Source organism: Triticum dicoccoides, chromosome 4A (genome assembly GCF_002162155.2).
Source record: "Triticum dicoccoides isolate Atlit2015 ecotype Zavitan chromosome 4A, WEW_v2.0, whole genome shotgun sequence".
Lineage (NCBI taxonomy): Eukaryota > Viridiplantae > Streptophyta > Magnoliopsida > Poales > Poaceae > Triticum > Triticum dicoccoides.
Genome location: NC_041386.1, coordinates 698,183,145 through 698,196,969, shown reverse-complemented (window position 1 = coordinate 698,196,969; position 13,825 = coordinate 698,183,145). Strand labels below are relative to the sequence as shown.

The 13,825-nt window shown below is 41.8% G+C and overlaps 1 pseudogene; it reads left to right on the top strand.

The window, feature by feature from the left end:
- The first annotated feature begins 9,562 nt into the window (after positions 1 to 9,562).
- Positions 9,563 to 12,470, top strand: LOC119284128 (annotated as a pseudogene).
- The last annotated feature ends 1,355 nt before the right edge of the window (positions 12,471 to 13,825 follow it).

Below are 13,825 nucleotides of genomic sequence, written 5' to 3'. Positions count from 1 at the left end.
TCCAGATCGGGGAGGGGCGAGGGAGACGCGCGGGGGTGGGACGAGTGGGGGAGAGTGGGGATCGGGTGGGGGTTAGGGTTCGGGGGGGATAAGGAGAGAGTGGGGGGGGCCGGGGCCTGGTGGGTGGCCCAGTGGGGCCTGTGGTCAGCTGGGCCGAAGCCCAGGGGGGTTTCTCTTCTCTTTTTTTTTGTTTTCTGTTTTCTTTTTATTTACTTTCTTTTCTGTTTTTATTTATTTATAAACACTTAGGCATTTTATAAAATTGTGAACCTTACACCATAATTATCTTTGTAATTTTTGGCAACCACCAAACTTTTTAGTTTTAATTTTTGAAAACTTTTATCGTTATCATTAATTTGAATTTTGAATTTTGGACCGGTTTTGAACTAACTCAAGATTAGCAACTATAATTGAGGTGACGTGGCATCACTAGCAGAGGATCACTGTAGCTTAATTTCCCGGGCGTCACAGGGTTGCTAATAGTGTTGATTACTCCTTGTAGTTGATACTTTGTTGGTTTACTTGGTGGAAGATTATATGTTCAGATCCTTAATGCATATTATTACACCTATAATTATGAACATGATTATGCTTTGTGAGTAGTTACTTTCGTTCCTGAGGACATGGGTGAAGTCTTGCTATTAGTAGTCATGTGAATTTGGTATTCGTTCGATATTTTGATGAGATGTATGTTGTCACTCCTCTAGTGGTGTTATGTGAACGTCGACTACATGACACTTCACCATTATTTGGGCCTAGAGGAAGGCATAGGGAAGTAAGTAGATGATGGGTTGCTAGAGTGACAGAAGCTTAAACCCTAGTTTATGTGTTGCTTCGTTAGGGGTTGATATGGACCCATGTGTTTAATGTTGTATTTAGGTTTACCTTAATACTCCTTTTTGTAGTTGCGGATGTTTGCAATAGGGGCTAATCATAAGTGGGATGCTTGTCCAAGTAAGGCAGTACCCAAATGTCGGTCCACCCACATATCAAATTATCAAAGTACCAAACGCGAATCTTATGAACGTGATGAAACTAGCTTAACGATAATTCCCAATGTGTCCTCAGGAGCTCCTTCATTATTATTAGAATTTGTCCAGGCTTATCCTTTGCTACATAAAGAATTGGGCCACCTTGCTGCACCTTATTTAGTTTATTTACTTTTGCTCGTTACTATTTATCTTATCACAAAACTATCTATCACCTACTATTTCAGTGCTTACCGAGAAAACCTTACTGAAAACCGCTTATCATTTCCTTCTGCTCCTCGTTGGTTTCGACACTCTTACTCGTCGAAAGGACTACGATATACACTTGTGGGTCATCACGCCTCATAGGTCATTAGGTTGTGCTCGGCGCCCTGTGACAAGGCGAATACGAATTTTTCTTCTGCGGAAGAATCTTCATGTAAAGGGTACGACAGAAGCTTCTCCTTGAACCAACGCGTGAAACATGAGTTTTGCTCTTTGATTATATCTCTGTCCGTCCTCTGTTGGCCTCAGTCATTGTACGTCTTCTCAATAAAGGTTTTGTGCTCTACCACCCAAGGATCGACCACGTCTATATATTGTAGCGCGACTAGGTTTGCTCTTTCATAGTCGGCGAGTCGACCCTTGAAGTCGACATGCATTTCGCGGTGACCCCTTCCAGCGAGCCTGCCGAGGTGCCTGTTGATGGGTAGACCAACGGGGTTCTCGATGCCTAGATAATTCGTGCAGAAGGAGATGGACTCTTCGATCAGAAAGCCCTTGGCTATGCTTCCATCAGGACATGCCCTATTGCGAACGTATCCTTTGATGACACCATTCATCCTTTTGAACGGCATCATATTGTGCAGGAACGTCAGCCCGAGTTGGATGATATCCTCCACGATATGGACTAGCAGATGCACCATAACGTCGTAGAATGCGGGTGGGAAGTACATCTCAAGCTCGCATAGTATCACCACGATCTCTTCTTGTAGCCTTCTGAGTTGCCTCACGCCAACTTATATGTCTCCAACGTATCTATAATTTATGAAGTATTCATGCTATTATATTATCCATCTAGGATGTTTTATATACATTTATATGCTATTTTATATGATTTTTGGGACTAACCTATTAACCTAGAGCCCAGTGCCAGTTTCTATTTTTTCCTTGTTTTTGAGTTTTACAGAAAAGGAATACCAAACGGAGTCCAATTGACGTGCCTATTTTTGATGAATTTTTATGGACCAAAAGAAGCCCCAGGAGTGCAAGAGTAGGGCCAGAAGAGTCCCGGGCTGCCCACGAGGGTGGGGGCCACGCCCACCCCCCTAGGGCGCACCCCCTGTCTCGTGGACCGCCCGCATACCACCCCCCTGACGTGAAACCTATGCCAAAAAATCCTATAAATACTGAAATCTTCAAGGAGCATAATAGATCGGGAGTTCCGCCGCCGCAAGCCTCTGTAGCCACCAAAAACCAATCGGGACCCTATTCCGGCACCCTACCGGAGGAGGGGATCCCTCACCGGTGGCCATCTTCATCATCCCGGCGCTCTCCATGACGAGGAGGGAGTAGTTCACCCTCGGGGCTGAGGGTACGTACCAGTAGCTATGTGTTTGATCTCTCTCTCTCTCTCTCTCTCTCTCTCTCTCTCTCTCTCTCTCTCTCTCTCTCTCTCGTGTTCTTAATTTTGCACGATCTTGATGTATCCCGAGCCTTGCTATTATAGTTGGATCTTATGATGTTTCTCCCCCTCTACTCTCTTGTAATGGATTGAGTTTTCCCTTTGAAGTTATCTTATCGGATTGAGTCTTTAAGGATTTGAGAACACTTGATGTATGTCTTGTCGTGCTTATCTGTGGTGACAATGGGATATTCACGTGATTCACTTGATGTATGTTTTGGTGATCAATTTGCGGGTTCAGTGACCTTGTGAACTTATGCATAGGAGTTGGCACACGTTTTCGTCTTGACTCTTCGGTAGAAACTTTGGGGCACTCTTTGAAGTACTTTGTGTTGGTTGAATAGATGAATCTGAGATTGTGTGATGCATATCATATAATCATGCCCACGGATACTTGAGGTGACAATGGAGTATCTAGGTGACATTAGGGTTTTGTTTGATTTGTGTCTTAAGGTGTTATTCTAGTATGAACTCTATGATAGATTGAACGAAAAGAATAGCTTCATGTTATTTTACTACGAACTCTTGAATAGATAGATCAAAAAGGATAACTTTAAGGTGGTTTTGTACCCTACCATAATCTCTTCGTTTTTTCTCCGCTATTAGTGTCTTTGGAGTGACTCTTTGTTGCATGTTGAGGGATAGTTATACGATCCGGTTATGTTATTATTGTTGAGAGAACTTGCACTAGTGAAACTATGAACCTTAGGCCTTGTTTCCTACCATTGCAATACCGTTTATGCTCACTTTTATCTCTTGCTACCTTGCTGTTTTTATGATTTCAGATTACAAATACCTTTATCTATCATCCATATTGCACTTGTATTACCATTCTTCGCCGAACTAGTGCACCTATACAATTTACCATTATATTGGGTGTGTTGGGGACACAAGAGACTCTTTGTTATTTGGTTGCAGGGTTGTTTTGATAGAGATCATCTTCATCCTACGCCTCCCACGGATTGATAAACCTTAGGTCGTCCACTTGAGGGAAATTTGCTATTGTCCTACAAACCTCTGCACTTGGAGGCCCAACAACGTCTACAAGAAGAAGGTTGTGTAGTAGACATCAAGCTCATTTATGGCGCCATTGCCGGGGAGGTGAGTGCTTGAAGGTATATCTTTAGATCTTGCAATCGTATCTTTTTGTTTCTTGTTTTATTACTAGTTTAGTCTATAAAAGAAAACTACAACAAAATAGAATTGAGTTTGTCTCATACGCTTCATCATTTTAATATCTTTCGTAAGAATGATGGTAAGGAAAATTGTGCTCAAGTGCTAGAACAAGAAATCTATAAAATGTTTGGCACTAAATCTTTGAATGATGAGAATGATTGCAATGTTATTAGTATGAATTCTTTGAATACCCATCATGCTAATGATATGCAAAGCCACAAGATTGGGGATGCTATGTTTGATGAATATGATATTTTTTGTCCCCCAAGTTTTGATGAGCAAATTTATTTTGATGATAGCATGCCTCCTATTTATGATGATTATATTGATGAAAGTGGGTTTGGAAGAGTGTCAACTTTAGGTAGTATTGATCCCACTATTTTGGAGGGTGTTGAATCTTATAATATTTATGGAAGTGGATTTGGAGAGGTCACGACTTTATTTAGTGATGAATCCACTATTTCGGAAGAGGTTCCAATTGATTATGAGAACAAAGTTGCTATCTATGATGATTATTGTGATGACTTGTATGATATTAATAATAATGATAACCATGAAACTTGTCATCACGACTTTAGTTTTAAATTGGATTATGCCTCACATGATAGTTATTTTGTTGAGCTTGCTCCCACTATTATTCATGAGAAGAAATTTGCTTATGTGGAAAGTAGTAAAATTCCTATGCAAGTAGATCATGAAAAGAATGCTTTAGCTTCTGGTTATATGGTTGAATTCATTCATGATGCTACTAAAAATTATTATGATGGAATATATGCTTGTAGGAATTGCAACGATATTAAGTTTCCTCTCTATGTGCTTAAAGTTTTGAAGCTATGCTTGTTTTGCCTTCCTATGCTAGTTGATTATTGTTCCCATAAGTTGTTTGCTCACAAAATCCCTATGCATAGGAAGTGGGTTAGACTTAAATGTGCTAGTCATATTCTTCATGATGCTCTCTTTATGTTTCAATTCTTATCTTTTATGTGAGCATCATTGAAATCATCATGCCTAGCTAGGGGCGTTAAACGTTAGCGCTTGTTGGGAGGCAACCCAATGTTATTTTTGTTCCTTGCTTTTTGATACTGTTTAGTAATAAATAATTCATCTAGCCTCTGGTTAATGTAGTTTTATGTTTTAATTAGTGTTTGTGCCAAGTAGAACCTTTGGGAAGACATGGATGAAGTCTTTATGATCTTGCTGTGAAAAACAGAAACTTTAGCGCTCACGAGATTAGCTGCCATTGTTTACTGGAGAGTGCTTTTAGGTTGATTCTTTTCGCAGATGATTAATAGAAACATTCCTCGGGTCCACCAATGTATTACATAATTTTCGGAGTTACAGAAGTATTTGAATGATACAGATTACTACAGACTATTCTGTTTTCGACAGATTCTGTTTTCTATGTGTTGTTTGCTTATTTTGATGAATCTATGAGTAGTATCGGAGGGTATGAACCATAAAGAAGTTCGAATACAGTAGGTTTAACACCAATATAAATAAAGAATGAGTTCATTACAGTACCTTAAAGTGGTGGTTTGTTTTCTTGTACTAACGGAGCTTACGAGTCTTGTATTGAGTTTTGTGTTGTGAAGTTTTCAAGTTTTGCGTAAAGATTCGATGGACTATGGAATAAGGAGTTGTAAGAGCCTAAGCTTGGGGATGCCCAAGGCACCCCAAGGTAATATTCAAGGACAACCAATAGCCTAAGCTTGGGGATGCCCCGGATGGCATCCCCTCTTTCGTCTTCGTTCGTTGCTAACTTTACTTGGAGCTATATTTTTATTCGCCACACGATATGTGTTTTACTTGGAGCGTCAATTTTCTTTTATTAGCATTTGCTTTCTGTTATTTATAATAATGTTTTGCATCTATATTTTCAATAAAGATGTCAAGGATAGCCTTTACCATGCTTATTTTGCAAGTATACATGTTGCTGTTTCAAAACAGAAAGTTTACCGCTGTTGCAAAAATTCCCTAGAAAAGTCAGAGAATGATAAAATATTGAAACTTTTTGCATATTGAACTCTGATAAATCTTATACAGTGTAGTATTTTTCTCATAATTGTTGGAGTTAGAGAAGTATTATGAATCTTGCATTCTTTACAAACTATACAGTTTTGGCATATTGCTATTATGTTTGCATTGTTTGCATGTGCTTGCTTGTTTAATGATTCTATTTGAGGATAGGAGTATTAAATATGCAGTGACATTTAGTATGCAATGTTGAATAATAATGTTAGTAATTTGTTACAGTAGAAAATGATAAGGTTTTACATTGTTTTATACTAACTTATCTCACGAGTTCTTGTTGAGTTTGGTGTGGATGAAGCTTTCGAGATTTAGGAAACTGAGATATAAAAGGAATTAAGGAGACACAAAAGCTCAAGCTTGGGGATTCCCAAGGCACCACAAGATAATATTCCAAGAAGTCTCAAGCATCTAAGCTTGGGGATGCCCCGGTAGGCATCCCACCTTTCTTCTTCAACAATTAATGGTTAGTATCGGTTGAGTTTTTCCTTCTTCACATGAGTTTTGCTATCTTTGCAATGTCATTTTGTTTTGTTTTGCTTGCTGCTTGAATAAAATATCAAGATATGAAATTCTTATATGAGAGAGAGTCTTCACATGGCTACATAATTATTTAATTAATCATTGATCTTCATTTATATCTTTTTGAAGTAGTTTGCCATTTACTCGTGTGCTTCACTTATACCATATGAGTAAATGGTTGAATGAGTTGAATGTCATAAATCTGAAATTATATATGTTTCATATGCTTACCCCATTGGGAGTAATGACTTCACATATAAGAAGTAGAGGTAGTAAATTTGTTGAAGGTTGGCAAGCATTGTATTGGTCACTTGAACAATTCATGAAAGAATATTGAAGGAAGAGAAATTTCACATATAAATATACTATCTTGGACATCTTCTATGATTGTGAGCCCCATTAATTATTTTCAAACCTGAGCAAATTAGTTGAAATTGGACAAGGAAGACAACATAATGAGTTATGCTTGGGTGTATTTGTATAGAAGTTATATTTTTATAGATCCTCCAACATGTGGTGCTTGCTCTTTAGAAACATTTGCTAGCCAAAATATCTGTACTAAGCGGGAATACTGCTTGTGCATCCAAATCTTTTGAACCAAGTTTCTTCCATGAGTGTCCATCATATCTACCTATTTGCGGTATTTACCTGTCGTTCCAAGTAAATTTGCATGTGCCAAACTCTAAACCTTCAAATAATAATCTGTTTTGTATGCACGAATCGCTCATGTAAAGACTAGGGGCTGTCAGTATCTTCCATGCTAGGTGGGTTATTCTCACGATGAGTGGACTCCGCTCAGCATTCACGAGAAAAATGGCTGGTAACTGGGATGCCCAGTCCCATGATCAAAAGATCAAAATCAAATCAAAATAATTACAAACAAAAACTCCCTCAGAATTAATGTTAGTTGGAGGCACCCGTTGTTTCGGGCAAGCCATGGATTGATGATTGTTGGTGGAGGAGGGGTAAAAACTTTACCATTCTGTTTGGAAACCGCCTATAATGTATGTAGTATGGAAGATATTGGGAACACTTGGTTGTTATGTTGACAATTGAAGCATACATCTCAAAATTATTTATCTTTATTTCAAAATCGAGCTCTGGCACCTCTGCAAATCCCTACTTCCCTCTGCGAAGGGTCTATCTTTTAGTTTTATGCAAGAGTCGGTAGTATTCCTTCTTATTCCAACCTACTCTGTTGTTGGCAAGCATCATGTGATGGGGAAAGATCTAAGCATATATGGTCATTCAAATATATTTGATCATGAATTATTATTGTTGACAATTATTTATATGATAAGTTGGGAGGCGAAACATTAAGCCCCTATCTTTTTCTGTGTTCGATGGATGCTATTTGTTCTAAAAATATGCTTTGAGTGGTAGCAATCATGGAAGACTATATGATAGTTGAGTGTGTGGGATTTGCTAAATCAGAGGTCTGACATAGACTCTTCCTGAAAATAAGATGAATTGCAATTGTTTGATGACTGAGAATGAAGTTTATGGTCTATGCTTTAACATGTGAATAGCTTGTTACTTGATCATGGAAATTTTTATGAGACGAGCTACTGTTATGACATATATTGATGCTAGAACAGGTGATTGAAATTATCATTGATCAAACTTATGCACCTGCTAGCATTCACACTTTATAAATTCTTTCTTTTATCATTTACCTACTCGAAGACGAGTAGGAATTAAGCTTGGGGATCCCTTCCGCCGGCAAGGGTCAGGATTCACCACACCTCCATGGCCTAAGACGACAGAAGATAAGATAGACCGACGGCGGCACCGGCGAGAGGCACGAGAAATCCTAGCCAAGGGTCTTCTTTCTTTCCGTGGAGAAGCAGCTGTGTTAGAGGAATTAATTACCGTAATATTACTGTACTGTCAGCTCTGCTACGCTCGTGGATGCCTGACAAGGCTCGTTGCCGTGGATCATGCACTCATGCAGCCAAAGCTGCTCGCTCAATATTGGCGCGCTGCGAGCCCCCTGATCCCCGCGTTCGTTCGCCGACGTGAAGAAGATCACCTTTTGCGACACGGGGGAGCAAAGGGACGAATGATGTGTAGCTAGCCAGTGCAGGTGAGCAAACCAAGAAGACGAAGCTCATTGCCAACAAGAGAAAAGGAAGCAACCTGCAGAGAAGTGTGCTACTGCCTACTGCTATCCCCACGAACGTAACAAGGAGTGAACAGGAAGAATCACGGACGGCGTGGTAAATGCCAATCCCTCACGATATACACTGCTAATGTGACGAGTAAAAATAAAAAATACATACAGAATCTCTACCCGTTCTTTCACGGAGAATCTCCTACCTTTATGTCATCTTCATGCCCTAGACTTGTCATTGCGGTGGAGGGAATGAAAATTGAATTTGAGCCAGAGTTCGTGTTTTGTGCCTTGTTCTTGGCTGGGAATATATAATGTCTTACCTCTGTTTTGGACCAGTCAATTTCTTGGACCAACGCTCATTATATGTGTGACTCAGTGTCTGACCTCTTATTGGGAGAGAAACTAGTTGACAAGCATTTCTTCGCAAGCCTACTAACGATCACCTGGAGTGGACTGAGAGCGCGCCACCGTCAGTGCCGCATCCTGGGCACTCCATCCGGATTTTGTCTTTCTTTTATTTTTTTTCGCATGCGTTTTCAGCTTTTTAGATGATTGTTTTGGGGGTTTTTGGCTTTTTGATTTTTCATTGGTGTTTCTTAGGTCATTGACGGCTTAGGCAATTTTGATGATGGTTATGAGTTATGATACATAGGTCACATTGGACAAGGTGATGTGGCAAAAGTTTGTGCCACATAGGTGCATTGACTAGTCTCTGGGCGGGCGAGCGTCCCGACAGGAGGGACATGCGCCATCGGGACATCTTCCAGGACGAGGTTCCAGCCTTTCGGCAGTCGCATGTCCGAAGACGCCAGGAGGCCGAACCACGCCACCTCCTCGGCCTCCCGGCCGGTTAGGTCGTGACGCTGCATAGGGGCGGTGGTGGAGGTGAAGATGGCTAGGTTTTTGAAAGGGACGTGTTGGACGGCTGCGAAGATGAACGGCGGGGGAGGTGTGTGCGACGATGGGAGGGGAAGGGTGAAGGTGGGTGTGGGTTGGGTGATTGAAAGGGCGAGAGAGGGCGGGCGATGTTGGTGGTCGCCGGTGGCCGACGTTATGCCGACAATCTGCATGGCCACGCCGGACGACGAGGTGTGCACATTTGGCGGTGTTGCGTGTGAACAACCACCTGCCGTCTGCGGTCAAAGGCTGACTGCCTTAATTACGCCGTCTGTGTCATATGCGTGGCGCATGGCTTACATGCTCCCTCGTCATGGTGCCATCAAGCATGAGGAGCGAAACCACGTGTGACACCTGTTTATCGTGAGGGCAGTTTAAGTTGAACAGTTTCGTTCCGTACGACGTGTCTTTACATACACGCCGTGTGTTTCTCAACGTGTCACATTGTATATTAAAATAAGTTGAGGGCCCTTTCTTCGCGGTGTGCTTTTGCATCCACACTCGGCTTAAGTCGATATAAGCGCCGTGCGGACCATAAAAAACTCTCTGGCTTAAAAAAACACAAGACGGAATATGTTTTCCTGTAGCGGACACATTCAAACCATCTACATACTGCTATTGAGTACTCCCTCCGTCCGCATATACTTGTCGGAAAAATGAATGTATGTAGACATATTTTAGTTCTAGATGCGTCTATTTTTATCCATTTCTTTGACGTGTATTTTCGGACGGAGGGAGTACTTTGCTATGTTGGTGGGCTCATGGCCGTGGTTCATGCACACTCATGCAGCATGCAGCCAAAGCTGCTGGCTTGACGTTGGCGCCATGCGAATCTCCCAATCCGGAATCCCGCGCCCTTTTGCCGACGTGACGAAAATCCCGTTTTGCGACACACGAGAGCGGCCGAACGATGTGTAGCCAGCCAGTGCAGTTGAGCCTACACAGAAGATGAAGCTCATTGCCAAAATGTGAACAAAAAGATGAAGCAATGTCACATATGTCAGTGTGGTAGTACCTCCATGAATGTACTAAGGCTAACTCCAGCGCACGACCCCAAACAGACGTCCATTTTACGCGGATTCTGTCTGTGGATAGAACAATGGGGTCGTGTCCGGACCTGTTCTGGGATGTGATGGCCGTGCGCCCAATGCGCGGCCGCATCCTTTGGCCCCATCCTATCCGCCACGGCCAAAAATGCCCATATAATCATTTCAATGTTCAAAACAAGTTTGCACGTCCAAAGAAAAATAGTTTTACAACCCAATCAAAATTGTGTCTAATAAAATAGTTTTACAACCATATAGAAATTGTTTTGAATGAACCAATACATTTATTGGTTGCCAATGTGACTCCACACGTGCTCAACCAACTCATTTTGAAGATCCAAATGAGTGTGCCAATCACGAATTTCATGATGAAATTGGGCAAGCTGTTCAAACGTGGCCAGTTCTTGGTGCAGGGGCTCAACATTTTCACCTTGATAATCAAATCCTTGATCGAAGATGTTGTCATCACGCTCGTCCTCAACGAACATGTTGTGCATGATCACACAAGCAGTCATCACCTTCCAAAGCTTTCCTTCATCTTATCCGCGCGTCGAGCCCGTACGTGCGATGTCCGTTTCATCCCAAACTCGGCGCAAGTTTGTGCCCGGAATGGATCAAAAACGGACGGAATCCGAACATTTGTCCATTTGAGACTGCGCGTTGGGCCGTGCTATTTGTTCTATCTATCCCAAATGAACGCACCGGACAGGATGGAATCGTGCGTTGGGTTGGCGTAACACGCAGGAGTGAACATGAACAAGAATCAGCGATATACGGGGTGGCAAAACGAGTAAAACGGAATGCTTACAGAATCTCTCTACCCATACTTTTAGGGAGAAGAACCTTACCTTTATGTCATCTTCATGTCAAGTCACCGGCAATACGTGGCCTGCCACTATTACCATCTCACTGGACTACCCACGCCCCTAGACTTGACATTGCGAAGGAAGGCAATACTTTCTGCATAAATTTAGTAGACCAGTCCGGTCTTCAGTCACATGTCGCACAGAGGACCACTCCTTCACAATCAGGTGCGACATCGTCGTCTTCAAGAAGTCCCGCGCCCAAGAGGGTGCGGCAGAGCCCGCCGCACCAAGGTCCGTCTCCGTGCCGCCGTCCGACCTGAACCGCCACCTCGGCGGCCTCCTCGAGACCGGGAAGGGCGCCGACGTGGTGTTCGCGGTCGCCGGCCACAAGTTCTCCGCGCACCGCTGGCTGCTCGCGGCCCGATCGCCGGTCTTCAATGCGGATTTCTTTGGCGCAATGAAGGAGAGCGATGTCGCCGCCGGCGTGGTCCACATCGGCGACATGGAGGCACAGGTGTTCAAGGCCTTCCTCGTCTTCATGTACACCTACTCGCTGCCGGAGATGGCAAAGGAGGAGGAAGACGCCATGTACCAGCATCTCCTTGTGGCCGCGGACAGGTATAACATGAAGAGGCTCTAGTTGATTTGCGAAGACAAGCTGTGCAAGAGAATTGATGGGAACACTGTGGCCAACGTGTTGGCGTTGGCTGAGCTTCACCACTGCCGTGATCTCAAGGACGCGTGCTTCGAATTTCTCAGCACTCCTGCAAATCTTAGGGAGGCCATGGCCACTGACGGCTTCGAGTATCTTAGCGCAAGCTGCCCTTCTGTTGTCAAGGAGCTGATTGCCATGTGCTCCGCTCCTTAGTCCAGTCTCCAGTGATACTGATCGATGGGCTCCTGTGTCTGGAGGGGATGCCTGAAGACACTTCTGATAGTTGCTATCAAGTGCTGGATGGCGGATGTTGTTGTTCAATCCTTTAATTTGCTGCTTCGTGGTTGTGATCTAAGTTTCGGCGCTGCGCGCTGGTTATGTAATATCTAGTGACAATGTTATGGGTTAAACTCTAGTGTTGTCTGGCTTTCACCCAGTAGTGTAATATCTAGCGACAATGTTTTTATTTCATCTAGTTTGTGTTGATTACCACATGTGCCACATGGTATCTAGTGACAATGTTGTTGTTTAAACTCTAGTGTCATTGGGATTTCACACGTAGTGTTTGTGCCGATGCGGGGAAAAGTGTATTTATGAGCTACACTCAAATGATGTTTACAATGTTTGCATGAGGGTGTGGGAACATAGGTGTGTTGAAAGAAATGGGGCATTTCACACACATTATTTTAAGAGCCTTCTGTAGTGCGACTATGTATATCACTAAAGTGATGACTATAATAGTATGGCTTTTGACTAATTCCCATAAAAGATTTCAAACAAAAACGACATCAAACAAATAATGACAGACAAATAGAAGTTCAGATAAAATACTGAAAATATAAATAAAACTATGATAGCACTCGGCGCATCGCGGATCTCACATCGCAAGTTCGCAACAATCATGAATAGCTGGTAGGTTGGCAATGTGAGTTTGTAAATGATAGGAAAAAGATGGGTATGGGCACACTTGAGAAATTGAGCAAGCCATGAAATGCATTTTCTTACAATGAAGCACAAGACACATATCATGATATCAGAACTGCATACTCTGATGTACTTACAATGTTTCACCTCAGCTCCTCCCACTCTACCTATTCATGACCATCCGATGCATACTACAAGAAATCATGATGTTGGATCAAGTTCATGGAGTGAAGTTACATTCACTTCGACATTACCCCTCCTTTGACTATCACATGACCCCGACAAATACTGGCCCACGTCACGACAGTCAACCATGCCAGCCACATAAAAAAAATTTAATACCAAAGGTGGAAATGTAACCAAGCCCCATGTTCTTTGTTTCAAAATCTTGTGGCAATCTTTTCTAAGGAGTTGGACCTATGCTTGACCCTCTAAACACTATGCCATACTATCTCCCCTACCTCTGCCTGGTAGTGCTCATGGTTTGGGGGCAGCTTTATTTTTGGGGCTTTTCAGCCACTATTTTTTCATACATATTTTTTGGGTTTCTCTTGATAGCAGGTTTTTTACTTGGGTTTCAGTGTTTTTCCATTGAGTTATTCCCCTTTTTCTTTTAAATTCCTATTTAGGTTCCTTTTCAATTTTATTATTGTTTTTAAACAAGTGAATTTTCTAAAATTTCAAGAGCACTTTTTATAAAATGTTTGAACAAGTTTTAAAATTACCCATACATTTTGAAGTTCATCAATACTTTTATATTATCTGTGCTTATTTTATAAAAGTGCACTAACTTTTTTAGTTACAGTAAAATTCTCTAAAAAATGCATGAACATTTTTATATAAATCTGTGGACACTTATAAAATTGAATTGACATTTTTTTTAACTTGTGAACAGTTTTTAAAATTATAATAATGCTTGTAAAATATGTTAAGACATTTTAAGTTACATTGAAAGTTGTATAAATAGGTGAACACGTTTTTTAAAGACACAGACATTTTTAAA